Genomic DNA, 15,298 nt, shown 5'->3' on the forward strand with positions numbered 1-15,298 from the left:
GAAAGAATAATTACTCAAAAAGAAATAACCAAAATTAATAATTAAAAATAAAATTTCTAAAATTCAATAAAAATAAAAAGTAGTTTTAATAAAAATTAAAAACATAAAATAATAAATAAATGTTTTTAAACATCTTCATTGCTAGATGGTTCGCAAGGTGGGACTGGCGATGAGATGTGGAGGTGCTGACAAATCTGCTGTAGAGTAGCATCAATGTTGTCAAATTGTTGAAAACACTGCTGCTCGAATCGAGTGAGGCACTCAGAAATGTCAGTTTATGAAGCCGCCGCATGAACTGGACAAGAGGGTAGTGGTGACTAAGTCGATGGGTCCTCGTGCTATGAAGGGACATCATCAAGAATGTCCTCGTAAGCCTCCTTCTCGGTGGATTGCACAAGATGATATTGAGGAGGGTAGGTTCCTAGGCGCCTCTCGATCATCCTCATGCTAAGCATGCTCGAGATGCCTTGTGGAGACAACTGGCCAATGAGGGTCAAGGATGATTCTTGGGCCGTGGTGTCAAGGAGCCCGAAGTGTCGCTCCAGTCGAGTCACATAGGGGCCAATGAAGATGTCCTCCTTCCTATGCCACTCCGTCTGGTGCTGAATCGCGAGGGCGATGAAGTAGGCAAGGTCGATGACGTGCCCGTGCAACATACACTATAAGAAGTAGGTGTCGTGAGTGTTGAAGATGTCAATGCTCTCTCGTATCCCTGTAATCGTGTGAGCTAAAATGGTGTGTAGGTCCCTCAAGGATGGTGGGAGAACTGATACCTTGGAGCGGCTAGGATTGTAGGAGGCTGCACCAAGGGCCAAAGTGTGCCAGTACTTTGAGGGAGAAAAATGTATGTGGTATGTGAGAGCATGTAGTTCATTTTCCTCCTTAAACTCCTCCGTATATAAGCCTAGTACAGCACCAAATTCTGGGAAGCTTAACTGGCGGACTAACCCGCCTAGGCGAAACTGGACAATGCCGGGATCATCGTAATTTGTCATTACGGTCTGAAGATGGAACGTTGAGCATAGTTCTATCATGAGTTTGAGGTATGTTGGTTCGATGATCCCAAAGAACAGCTCCCAAGGGTCGGTGGTTAGGAGGGCCCGAATCGCATCATCCATCTGAACTTGTTCTACGGCAGCCCAGTCGATGCAACGGCCCGCAATTAAGGGTCGGGCCCGAAGTATTTGGAAAAGCTCTTCTTGGGGCCTTCGGGGGAACTGCAGGAGAGGGTGACGAATTTCTGTGGTTGGACACGCGAAAGATGAGGCTCCCTTCCTCTTCTTCGAGGCAGGTACGACGGTTTTCTTTCCTCGGGAAGACGACATTAAAATCCTAAAATATAAAGAATAATAATAATAGGTAAACGAATTCGAAGAAGTAAAAGGCATGAATTTGAACTAACTATTTTAGCCAAGACTACTAATATAAAGCAAACTCAACCACAATAACAATGAGAATGAGAATAGAAATGTAATGGGTATGAGGTTTTTCTAATCTCAATTTAACACGGAATGTATGATAACTAACCTAGGAATGCAAATTAAATGATAGATATTGGCATGGTAATAGCATGAGAATAAGTATAGTAATGTCATGGGTATGAGGTGTTCCTAATAACTTGATTTAACATGAAATGTATGATAACTAACCTAAGAATACAAATTAAATGATAGAAAAATGAAAAGTAGTTCAAAAGATCTGAAGATTATGTTGATAATAAGCATTAGAAATAAGTAAAATAGAAGTAAAAGGAGTAAACAAACGCTAAGGGAAAGAGATTGAGCTTAAAAAATGAAGTGGGAAGCGGCGCACGGGCGTGGCAGGGAGGCCGTGTGGAGTTGCAGCGGCTAGGGTTAGGGTTTTTGAATGGTAAAGAAAGTGAATAGTACTAGGTATTTATAGATTTTGGGCCACACGACCAGGGCACACGCCCGTGTTCCCCAATTCCAGCCCGTATGATTCTCGAATTTCGAATTTAGGCGTGTTTGACATTTAGTACACGCCCGTGTTCCTTGGGCGTGTGGGTGCACACGGCTGTGTCCCATAGCTGTGTCTGGCATTGTTCGCTTCTTCCACGCCCGTGTGGGAAATCCCCACGCCCTTGTCAATCTAATAAGTTCATCCACGGGTGTTAGACACGGGCGTGCGACACGCCCGTGTTGTTTTGGCAGGCTTGACCACGGCCATGTTGCACGGCCATGCCATTTTATCGTAGCCCGTGTTTGGGGAAATCCTTGCCCTGTTTTCACACGGCCAGAAGCACGCCCGTGTGCTTGGCCGTGTCTCTGTGGAATACCTGTATTTGAGAGCTCTGTTAGTAAGTTAGATGTTGAAGACTAAATTTTTAAAGAAGTTAATATAGTTAGTGCTCGGGTTGCCTCCCGAGAAGTGCTTATTTATAGTCTAAGCTTGACTTACCTCTACGTTGAATAATCATGGTGGTTTTAGGAGTTTATACTCCTCATTCCTGTCATCAATCTTATCAAAATAAGGTTTTAAACGGGTGTTGTTTACCTTAAAAGTGCCAAACTTGGGGTGCTTTACCTCGACCGTACCGAATGGAAAAATATTAAGTACCGTAAGAGGGATTTTTTCATTCGGTGTAGTAGCGACAATGTGGGGATCTGCGACATCTAATAAGACTCTATCTCCAATCTTAAGTTGATTTGGAAAGGTATTGAGCTCGTTTTCTCGTAGATTCAGTTTGTCGGGTGTTCTTGGTTTATGCGTCCACCATTCATCGAGTTCCTCGATTTGTAATATTCAATTTTCATGAACAGGTCCTCTACTATTTCTTGAGAATGACTCGTGTACTTCCTTCAAGCTCATTTCCTGTAAAGTAGGTTGTACCATATTGTCAGTTCTAGGAAATGGATTAAACGATCACCTTCAATTCCCGATGTGTTGCCAGAATTGCGAGCTTGAAGGGTGATTGTTTCGTCTCCCACACGGAGTGTGAATTCACCTGTGCCAACATCAATAATCGTTTTAGCAGTTGCTAAAAAGGGCCTTCCCAGAATTAAAGGAGTGTTGCTATCCTCCTCTATATCTAGAACAATAAAGTCAATGGGAAATATAAATTTATCGATTTTAACTAGTACATATTCAATAATGCCCCTAGGGAACCTTATAGTTTTATATGCTAATGGAATGCTCATCCTAGTTTGTTGGGGATTCCCGAGACCTAATTGGTTAAACATTTTGTAGGGTATGACGTTAATACTAGCCCCTAATCAACTAATGCATTATTAACATCTAAACTACCAATTAAGCAAGGAATTGTAAAACTCCCTGGATCTTTTAATTTATTCGGTAGTCTATTTTGGAGAATTGCTGAGCAAACTGCGTTAAGCTCCACGTGTGATGCCTCGTCCAACTTCCGCTTATTTGCTAAAAGTTCCTTTAAAAATTTCATTGCGTTTGGCATCTACGATAGGGCTTCAATAAACGGTAAGTTAATATGTAATTTTTTAAGAGTTTAAGGACTATACCAAATTGTTCATCTGGGCGATCTTTCCTTGTCGCGTTAGGGTATGGCACACGAGGTTTATATTCGACATTCACTGTTTTGTTTTTATTGTTATCTACCTCACCTTGACATTTGCTTACCACAGTTTCTTGCCTCGGTTCTAGTTCAGGCTCAACAACTCCTTCTTCATCTTGAATATTAATTGCGTTGAGCTGTTCCCTTGGGTTGGGTTCAGTATTACTTGGCAAGCTACCTTGTGGTCATTCAGAAATTAGTTTGGAAGGCTGGCCTATCTGAGTTTCGAGCCCTTGGATTGACGCTTGTTGATTTTTAAGTGTTATCTCGGTGTTCTGGAAATGAGTTTCTAACACCGATATAAACTTTGAGAGCATCTTTTCAAGGTTTGGCTTCTTTTCCTATTGGTAGGGTAGTTGTTAGTAGCCTAGAGGTAGTTGTGGTCTTTGATTTCCTTGACCGCTCCATGAGAAATTGGGGTGGTTCCTCCGACCTGCATTGTAAGTGTTACTATATGGATTGTTTTGAGGTCGAGGATTATTACCCATGTAGTTTAATTGCTAGTTATCCATGTTGTGGCCATAAGGTTGGTATTCCGAATGGCTTGTTTCACCTCTACTTACTTCGCACTACATTACTGGGTGAACCTGTGAAGAACTAAGAAAACCATCAATCTTTTTATTTAAGAGTTCTACCTGATTAGAGAGCATGGTGACGAATCGACATTATAAGCGCCGTCTGTTTTTGTTGGCTTTGTCCTCATGACTTTCCACTGATAGTTATTCAGTAACATCTCCTCTATAAACTCATAGGCATCTTCAGGTGTTTTATTATTGATGATTCCGCCAGCAGCTGTGTCAATCATTTGTCGAGTTGAAGGATTCAGGCCATTATGGAACGTTTGAACCTGTGGCCAAAGCGGTAACCCATGGTGAGAGTACCTTCTCAGAAGGTTCTTGTACCTCTCCCATGCATCGTAGAGTGTTTCTAAATCCATCTGCACAAAAGAAGAGATATCATTACGTAATTTAGCCGTTTTAGCCGGCGAAAAATATTTTAGTAAAATTTTTTTGGTCATTTGTTCTTAAGTAGTAATTAACCCTCGTGGTAACGAGTTCAACCACTGTCTAGTTTTGTTCCTCAATGAAAAAGGGAATAACCAAATACGAATGGCATCATCAGAGACACCATTAATTTTAAATGTATCACATAGTTCTAAGAAGTTGGCTAAATGAGCGTTGGGATCCTCATCCTGCAAACCATCAAACTGAACAAATTGTTGTATCATTTGAATAGTGTTAGGTTTTAATTCAAAAGTATTTGCAGCTACAGCAGGTCTAAGTATGCTCGATTCAGTTCCTGTTAAATAAGGTTTAGCATAATCATACATAGTGCGTGGAGCAGGATTTTGATTAACCGCAATTGCAGGAGGTAGCTGATTACCTTGGTTTTCAGCCATCTCTTTGGTTGGGGGTTGAGTATCGTCTTCTTGCTCGTTCTTTATGTATCTTAAGCTTTGCCTTATTTCTCTTTGATTTCTGCGAACTGTACGATCGATTTCTTCGTCAAAAAGTAATGGTCCTGACGAATTTCTTCTAGTCATAAACTATAAAAACCTGCCAAGAGAAGGAAAAAGTAAATTAATAAATAATAATAAATTAAAGTGCACGAAAAATAAATGGCTAAAGTAATAAAAATTGAGTGTTCCTAATATTTCAGATCCCTGACAATGGCGCCAAAAACTTGATCGCGTGATTTCGTGATAAGTTTTAAATTTTTATAATTGCTCGTTCTTGAACTAACTATTATCGCGATGTAGGCAAGTGTACCTATCGAACAGTAGTATAGTTTTTGCAAGACTGGATTGTCGAATCCAAAGGAACTAAAAGTACTAGTAATGACTGTTTTTTTATTATCTAGCCTAAGAATAAAAAGGTTTTTGTTTTAACTAACTAATTATCTAAACTAAGAACACACAGAGAATGGAATTGGGGAATTGCTTTTGGAAAAATAGATTGAATGAAGACAATACCTAAGGAAAAATCCACCTAGACTGTACTTGTTATTTTGGCTCTGAATCAGACGATTTATTTATTTAACTTGTTCCGTAGAGATCCCTAAGTTATGTTATTATCCCTATTCAAGACTAATAACGTCTAATCCCTAGATTGAATAACCGAGACTTTTCTCTAATTAACACTCTAGGGTTGCATTAATTCGATCTATGGATCCCCTTATTAGGTTTCACCCTAATCCGGCAAAATCTTGTCACCCTATGTCTAGGCACGCAATCAACTCTGCTTAATTATGACAAATGTACTCTTAAACAGGGTTTATTCCTCTTCTGAATAAGAGCTTATCTTGAATCGATATCCTGGGATATCAAAACAAGAATCAAGAACACATAATTAAGAACAAGTCAAATATTTATCATACAATTCAGAAAATAATAACAAGATTCGTCTTAGGTTTCATTCCCCTTAGGTATTTAGGAGATTTAGTTCATAACTAAATAAGAAAACATCTCAGAATAATAAAGAATGCAAAATATAAAGAAAACCCAAAACTTCTGAAGGGGAATTGAAGAGAGAACTTCAGTCTTGATGATGAATCCGGCTTCTAAGAAGAATCAATCGGCTTTCTTGGAGTAATTCTTTACCCCCGACTCTGTCCTCCCTTTTCTTCCTTCTCTAGGGTGTATTTATAGGCTTTGGAATGCCTAAAAGCCCTCAAAATTAGCGTTTTCCGAATTGAACTCAACTTGGGCTCGGCAGGTTACTTTAGGTCGTGCTCGAGCCTGCCAAATTGATACTGCCGTGTGGTTTGCCCGTGTGAGGAGGTCCAGGCCGTGTTGATTTCGTATTTTGGCAAATTTTCTCTATTTTTGGCCCGTTTCTCGTTCCTTTCGCTCTTCTATGCTCTCCTAAGTGTAAAACATGAAATTAAAGCATTAGGAGCATCGGATTCACCAATTCTAATGGAAAATCATCCATAAAATACGTTAAACATGGGGTAAAAATATGTATAAATTACGGTTAATTAATGCTCAACATTCCTCCTCTAGATTTTCATGGTAGAGTTCAACAACCCAAGCACCATGTAGTTTCAACTTGGTGGTCTAGTGAGTCAACTAAGTGTCTCAGAGTTAAGCGTGGCCTTGGGACCTTATATCGACAAATTTATGGAGGCTGACGATTTTCCTCATCTTCACCGTCAGATTAATTATTCACCCTCATCCGTTTGGGACGGTCTCTCACCTAAATTAGGAGCCTATGATCCCAGTCGTTCGAAGGCATTAGCTCTCTCCCCAGCCGTACGATCGTTCACGCGCTACTTGCCTACACTTTAACAAGGCGACGAGAGAGCATTGGCGTCATTAATATTCACGACGCATACTTCTTATGGAGCATGAGACAAGGGCATATTTTTGATTTTGCATACTTCATCGCCCTCGCCTTTCGCCATCAGACCGAATTACACAGAAAGGGAGCCATCTGGATTGGCCCTTACGTGACTCGTCTAGCTCGACACTTTGGGCTCCTGAACACATTGGTGCAATCCACATCACTCACATTCATCGGTCAGATGTCCCCACAGGGCATCTTAAGTATGCTCCATATGAGGATGATAGAGCGTCGTCGTGGGTTCGATCCTCCTCAATACTGATTAGCACGAGCTATCGATCAAGATGACCCCAAAATTACTGACAATATCTCTTCTTTTCATAAGAACCCTCCTTCTCAGCCACCACTAAGTCACAGACCAGTTCATGCGGCTGCTTCATTGACATAAATTTATGACCACCTGACTCTATTTGAATAATATTGCACTCAGTAGTTCAACAGCTCCGCTCCGTGATTCGACAGTATAGAGATGACTCTACAGCAGATTTGCCAACATTTCCACATTTCGCCTCTAGCAACACTACCTCATGATCCTGTTGCCGATGATGACTTTTGAGTCCATTTATTTTCACTTTGTTTTTCTTTTCCTTTTCCTTTTATTTTTATTTTTCATGTTCTAAAATACTTTTATTAGTATATTTTGAACCCCTTAATTATATGGTTGTTCCTTTATGAGTAACAATAACAACCCCATCGATATAACTCCCTAAAACATTACTAGTGATATCGTAGTTTCAAAAGGTTTAGTCAATTGGTGCTACTCAGGAAAATACAAACAATCCTCTGGGGAAAGATAATCCACGACTGTCATGTCCTGCTCGACCACGACCATAGCCACCAAGACACTGACCACCACGATAACTTCTTCGCTTGGCGCTATGATTGTGGAACCTAGCCTCTACAACTACCGGAATATCCTGCCCCACCTCCACCTCTGCCTATTCACTCATGCACTTCATTTCCAATGTATATAAATCTGCTTTCGCTATTCCAAGTATTACATCCAAATTCAGAGCAGTTTCACTTCTCCCCCTCTTTTATGATATTATGCTTATATTGTTATTACCTATCTTTGTACATTGAGGATAATGTACATCTTAAGTGTGGGGAGGTTATTTATATGATTAACCGAAAATCCCTGAATTATATTTTGTTCTCAAATAATTTTCTCATATTACTATTAGAATGAATTTTAATTGATTTATGATTTTTATTGATATGTTTTGGATTAAAACATAGGTAATTGTGCATTGATTATTTAAACTTTAGGACAATAAAGAATCAAGCATGATAAGTTGACTTTTTGAGAATTAAAATTGTTAAGTTGTTTCCCTGAAATGATGTATTATCTTGAAGTTCTAAATTTATAGAATTGACATCAAAAACCCATAATTTTTGTGAGATTTTGAACCTTTTAGAGCATATATCTTTCTTGCTCACTTTTATTGATGGTTATGAGTGAGTCAATTCTGATTTGTTATTCTAGAACTTGCATCAATTATACATGTCGAGACCACACCTTTGATTTGATATACTAAGATGATGAAGGCATTTAGATTTTAACCCACTTACTCCATAAAAAGCCTACCCACATAACTAAGCTTTAGTGAAACCCTTTGAGCCTTGAACATCATTTCTTGATTTCCCTCTAATGATAACCCACAACTTAACCATTTTTGATTTGTTAAGAATTTCTCCCTTTTTATTGACTCTCTTTTTATCGAGATTTGATTTAATTAGTTACCTAACTATATTCGTTCATTTCAGTTGCTGAATTATTTCTTATTATGTACTTTCTGTTCTTATTCTTAAAAAAAACATATATTTATATATTCATATAATTACATATTATTATTCTTTCATAGTGAGCTTGGATAAGTTAAAGTTACTATTTTGACAAAAAGCTCACTTCATTAGTTTTGGATAGTTTTAATTTTGGCACTTGTTTGTAATTCAGTAATTAGCTTTATTTTTCTAAGTTTGGTAATTTATTAAATTGATCTCGATTCTAGCCCTCTTTTTCAGCCTTTATCCACACCTTTAACCCAAGCCCCATTACAACCCTGCTAAAGACTTTTTGATTTGTGTATCATCTCATTTATAGTGGTGGAGATTTGATTTTCATGCAAGCCTATGGTAATAACTTTTCATGTTTGACTATTGAGTACTTAATTGTTGAATCTTAAACACTTTGAGTGATTTGAGTGAATCTTTAGTGAGGATGTCAACTCTTATCGATTTGGAATTAAAGGTAATTATTTAGATAAAGGGAAATACTTATGATTTTATGATTAAAATACTCAACTTGGATTGTTTGAAACTTTGATATTCTTTTAGTTGAATTCTCAATGTATGATTATTTGTGGATTATTTCAAAACATTATTTGATAAGAATTAATTTTAATTGTGAGTTAAGGATTTTGCTTGAGGACAAGCAAATGCTTAAGTGTGGGGATATTTGATAAACCTCAAAAGTAACATATTTTAATCCCATGCTTGACATATTTTTGGATGATTTATCATAATATTTAGTGGATTTGATGCTCCTAATCCTTTAATTTCATGTTTTATATCCAGATGAGCATAGTAAAGCGAGAAGTCCAAGAAAAAGGCAAAAAAAGGACAAAATGGGTTTATTTCAGTGCTTCACACGGCCTAGACACTTCCACACGAGTAATCCACACGCCCGTATGAGACACACGGGTAGGCCACATGCCTGTGTATCATGCCCGTGTCAACTTAAAACCATGTCAGAATTACACACGGCCTGAGCACCATCACACGGGCGTGCCACACAGCCGTGTCCCTATTGAGACCTATTTTAATTCTACTCAGAAAAGGCTAATTTTAGACTATTTTAGGCATTCCAAAGTCTATTTAAACACACGATAAGAGGATTAAAGGGGATACACAAAGTAGAAGCAAAAAATACTCGAAGACAGCTGTTGGAATCAGCTCAGAAGTAGGATTTACTTCAAGATTAAAGATCTCCATTCAATTTTTACTGAAGTTTTTGGGTCTCTTTATGTTTTGTTGTTTTCCTAATTTTGAGATATTTTTTCCCATCGTTATGAACTAGATTTCCTAAATACCCAGGGAAGATGAAACCTAAGACGAATCTTATTATCTTTTGAATAATATGATAATTACTTGTTCTTATTCTTAATTATGAGTTTTAATCCTTGCTTTAATATTTCAGGATATTAATTCAGGTTTTGATGTGCTTATTTAGTGGATCAAAAGTCCCTGTTTAAGAGTAGATCTTCCATAATTAAGCGGAGTTGATTGCAATCCTAGAGATAGGATGACATAAATCTGTCGGATTAGAGTCAAATCTAATAAGGGAATCCATAGATGAGTTAATGTGACAATATGGGTTTTAATTAAAAAGAGATTTCAATTAATCAATCTAGAGTCAGTTGTTTTTAGTCTCGAGAGAGATATTAACATAAGTTAGGGATTTCTACGGATTAAGTCAAGTGGATAAATCGTCTAATTCAGAAGTAATAAGTAAAGTCTAGGTGGATTCTTCCTTGGGTATTGTCTTTTCTATCAGTTTTCCAAAAGTATTTTCCAACTTTTATCTCTGTCATGTTCATAGTTAATTAGATAGTTAATTTTAGTTTAAAAACATCCCTTTAATTCTTAGGCTTGATAATAAAAAATATAGTAATTGCTAGTAATTGTAGTTCTTGTGGATACGATATTTTTGGTCTCACCATAAATATATTACTATTCTATAGGTGCGCTTTCCATAGTCAAATTTTTAGTCAGTTTAGCGACCATCACCTCCTCTACTGGAAGAGACTTTCTAAAGATGTTAAGAAGGGATGAGAGGATATGTTCCATATTAGACATACAACAGTGACAATGCAACATACTCGGGGTTATTGCAACCCTTACCTATACCTAATTGAGCTTGGACAAATGTTAGCATGGACTTTGTGGAATGCCTGCCATTGTCTAAAAGTAAGAGCAACATTCTGATGGTAGTCAATAGACTAACCAAATATAGTCACTTCTTGACCTTGGCACATCCCTACACTGCTACAACAGTGGCCCAAACCTATTTGGAATAGGTATATAAGTTGCATGGAGCATCTGCCATAATTGTGTCTGATCGTGATAAAGTGTTCCTTAGTCGATTTTGGCAAGAACTATTCAAATGTTTGGGCACTAAGCTACACCTATCAACAACCTACCACCCCCAAACAGACGACCAAACAAAAATATTAAATAAATGCTTGGAGGGGTATCTAAGGTGTATGACAGGGGAAAAACCTTTTGAGTGAGTCAACTGGATTCCTCTTGGTGAGTGGTGGTACAACACCACTTATCATTAAGAAATTGCCACCACCCCTTATGAAGCTTTGTACGGCCAGGAACCACCCATTCACCTGCCCTATTTAACTGGCTCCTTACAAGTGGAAAAAGTGAAAAGAATTCTCCAACATGTGGAAGTAATGAAGAAGCTACTCCAATTTCATCAAAAGAGGGCTTAGGAGAGAATGAAACAAATAGAAGACAAAAAGCGTTCAGATAGGGAATTGAGATTGGGGACTTACTATATTTGAGGCTCTAACCTTATAGGCAACATTCCTTGAGAAAGTTGAGGAATCAAAAACTATCCTTTAGATACTTTGGACCTTATCTAGTAGCATCTAAAATAGGGAAGGTTGCCTACAAATTGAAGCTGCCTAAGAGCCCCAGGATCCACTCCATCTTCCATGTTTCTTAATTGAAGAAACATGTTGGAACAACAATTAGCTCACTTGTATTACCCCTTGTAGGTCTAGATGGGGCCTTTTTGAAAGAACCAGTGAGGATTTTAGAAAAAGGATGACAAATAAAGAGAATTAAACCATTACTGAAGTGTTAGTTGAATGGAGGGATACGTTTCCAGAGGATGCAACCTGGGAGAATTAGAATGAACTTCATCAGAAATATCCTTCTTTTGATTGTTGAGGACAATGATCATCTCTATGAAAGGAGTATTTGTTATGGAAGAAAAGTCTAGCAACAGTCAAGAACCAGCTGAGCATTACAAATGTCTTTATAATTATGTGATTTTTAGTTATTTTAATTGTTGTAAAAACTTTGCATGTTGAGTCTTTTCATTTTAAGAATATGGTGCTTTTTTTTTAGAATGGCTTGGTATAAAATGCCTCGTTTTGATGGTCAACCATTTAAGTAAAATAGCACGGTTTGGAGAACATCTGGACGAATAAATACGAGGTTGTTTTGAAGCCGTTATTCTAAAATTTTTAAAGCACCAATCAGGAAAAAGAGGGTAGTTAAGGAATTTCATTGATAGAATTCTCAGTATCTTTCTCTCTAATTCTCTCAATTCTCTCTCTCTCTCTCTTTGTTTCTTCTGCAAATTTTCTATTCTTTTCGTTACATAAAAATAACATCATGTTACACATCATTCATTACAAAAAGATTTTGATGAATTACAAGAGAATGATAGGAAGAAGAAAGAACCTAAAACTAGAGGGATAAGAGTGATGAACTCTTAAAATATAATTTTTCAAGAAAAGGAAAACAACATAAAAAACAAAAACCCTAAAACAAACATTGAAGAAAAAAAAAGAAACTATGATAGTCGAATTCAAGAAATTAGTCAATAATGAAAGAGAAAAGTATAAGGCCTGAAAATATAAACACAATATTTCTTTACTTAAATTAGTGTAAAAAAGTTGTGATTGGTAATTTATTAATATGTGTGTTAAATTTTTTTTATAACCAAACTGTTCGTGTTAGTTACACATCTCTGATGCATCACCAATTGCATCTCACTTTGCAACTAAACTTGTCATATATGTTGGCATACTTTTGATTGAAAAATCTTGGTTTGATTATGAGAATCTTAAGAAACAATATAATAGATTGGGTCATGTTGAATATTAGTTAAGCAATGACACTTTTTGAAGACTTCATGCGTGATGGTATTATCTTAAGTGAAGAGGTCTAATTTTTTTTTATAAAGGTTCAATCTTTAAAGACCTTTGTTTATTTTATGCAATATAGAAATCTTATTAAAACACAATTTAAGGGCATATCATGTTCACAATAGCTGAAGATTTGCAAGCCTATAATGCCTATTTAAGGAAGGCTTTCTTACTTGATTTTGTATGAATTAAAGAGCACCTATTTGTTCACTGTAAGGAACTTGTTTTTAATGCAATTTCTTTGTAAACAAACTATTTTCATAATCAGTTTGTAACTAAACTTTTAAATGAAGGTTTTAAGGAGGAGAATGATCATATAGGAATGGGATTACAACATGGTGAATGAGTTGAACCTAGATCACATCTTATACTGTTGATACATAGTGGATTGCTCTCAGGGCAATACCTTGTAGACATAGGAAAAAGGTTTCGAATTACATAACCAATTATCGTGTCCAATTCTATTTTTATTTTTTTAGTTGTTCATCTAGTTGTAACTTAACTAACAATTGTTAAAGAACTTAACATTTTACAATTGTTATCGACACTAGACAATTAGCGTACTATGTGAAAATCCTAATGTTAAAGAACTTAAGACCTTTTGCGCCCACTAGAAGGCCGAGATGGGGCATTTATCAAGTCAATGGACAAGATATCTTAGAAATCTATACTAACTAGTTGAGAGCCCTCTGCAATTGATATTAGTGGTGTAAAAACTCCCAAGCCAGAATTTATTTAGACTTTTGAGAAAGATAAGTTGGTTAAGGCAAATTCAAAAACACTTAATGCCAAATTCAATGGCGTAAACCCTCAGGGGTTTAGGATAATCTCCAAAGATCAACTTCTAAAGAAGTTTGGGCAATCTAAGAAACAACATATGAAGGAATCAATACTATCAAACAATCCGAACTCCAAATGTTAAAAAACCAGGTGTAAGACTCTCAGAATACTTGATAATGAATAATCATCAAATTTCTATACAAAACTCTGTGATATATGTTGGATCTAGTGCCTTGAGTGTAGTATATTCGTTTGTAAACTTGTAATTTTTTTGAACAGATTGGTTAATAAAATAATTCATGGATTACATTAATATACATTGTATAATTTTCCTCATGTGGTTTTTTCAAGCAAAGCAAAATATAAGGAAATATTGGCTCACTAGTTGTCTAATGTGAAAACTAATACTAAGCAGTATTAAGTGGTCGGATTGTAATACAGAAAGACAACTTATATTAGTAGGCAAACCTAAACATGTCCTTAGTCTAACCAAAAATGAGCAAACCGATTGAAAGATTAATATGTCATCTATCAAGTCCAATCGAGGAGATGCCTTGTCTTAGACATCAGAACGGATGAATAGAGACATAGATGTGAATGACTGAACTGACAGTACATCGAATTGGACTCAAGAAGAATAGATCTTGAAAGTGTTTATGGTTTTATTCACTTATGATGTTCATATTATAGCATAGCTAAAACCTAATTGGATGTTAGACTATGTATGTGTGACTCGTATACTTTGATGTAAGTAAAAACCTGAGTTCAAATAGACAAAAATTCCTTGTCTCAAGACATTCAAGCATAGAAGCAAAAATAGGAAAATAGGGGAGATTGGTCTCAAGAAATAAACTACTTTGCCTTGAGACATAACATATAGTGTCTCGAGACATGTTAAATTCAAAGCTAAGAATCTCAAAATTATTTATGACTTGTCTTAAGACATGGAGACCCCTATTAGGGGTCTCGAGATATAAATTTGAAATTTAACATTTGAGTTTGGATTTTAGTCCTAACTCTGAAATTAACCTGTATAAGCCTCATAATATGATGAAATGAAATCAATGATTGTATAAATGCATGCATATGAATTATTTTGATGTTTGAGTTGAACGTATTTTTGTTATAGTAGCTTGAGTTGTTTTGGCGATGTAATGTGACATTGCATACTTGGGTTCGATGATCAAGTTTGATAGGGGGTGTTACATCACCTATCTTTAAAGGCTACTACTAAGCATATATAGTACTTTGGTAGTAGGTATTCCATGCACATGATTGAGAATCGAAGTTGCCTTAAGGAATTTCAAAAAACCATAAAAGGAAAGTGATCTTTGGTGATGGTAAAAAGGGAAGAATCTTTAGCAATGGAGATCCTAAATGTTGAAGGAATGTCACTGTAACGATTCGAAAGTTGGGGTGTTGGAAAACATACTCCCGAGACCCCGCCTAATATCCTGAAAATTTATATAGTAAGATATTATTCTTAATATAAAAAAATAAGGAAAAATAAGGAAATAAGTGACAAAAAGGGAAGTTTTGAGTTATGACAACATTGGGAAGTAAATTATGATATCTTGATTCAGGAAAGGACTAAATTGTAGAAGTGTGAAAAGTTTTATTGCCTAAGACCAAATACTCAAAACTTGAGGGGTTAAAGTGTAAATATGAAAATTTGAAGG

At 36.5% G+C, this 15,298-nt stretch overlaps 1 non-coding gene across 1 annotated transcript; it reads left to right on the forward strand.

Moving 5' to 3' along the window:
• Nucleotides 1-4,407: 4,407 nt before the first annotated feature.
• On the forward strand, nucleotides 4,408-4,514 carry LOC121205452 (small nucleolar RNA R71). The gene has a single exon (XR_005900529.1). It is a non-coding gene; the product is annotated as a small nucleolar RNA R71 (small nucleolar RNA).
• The last annotated feature ends 10,784 nt before the right edge of the window (nucleotides 4,515-15,298 follow it).

This window comes from Gossypium hirsutum, chromosome A08 (genome assembly GCF_007990345.1).
Source record: "Gossypium hirsutum isolate 1008001.06 chromosome A08, Gossypium_hirsutum_v2.1, whole genome shotgun sequence".
NCBI lineage: Eukaryota > Viridiplantae > Streptophyta > Magnoliopsida > Malvales > Malvaceae > Gossypium > Gossypium hirsutum.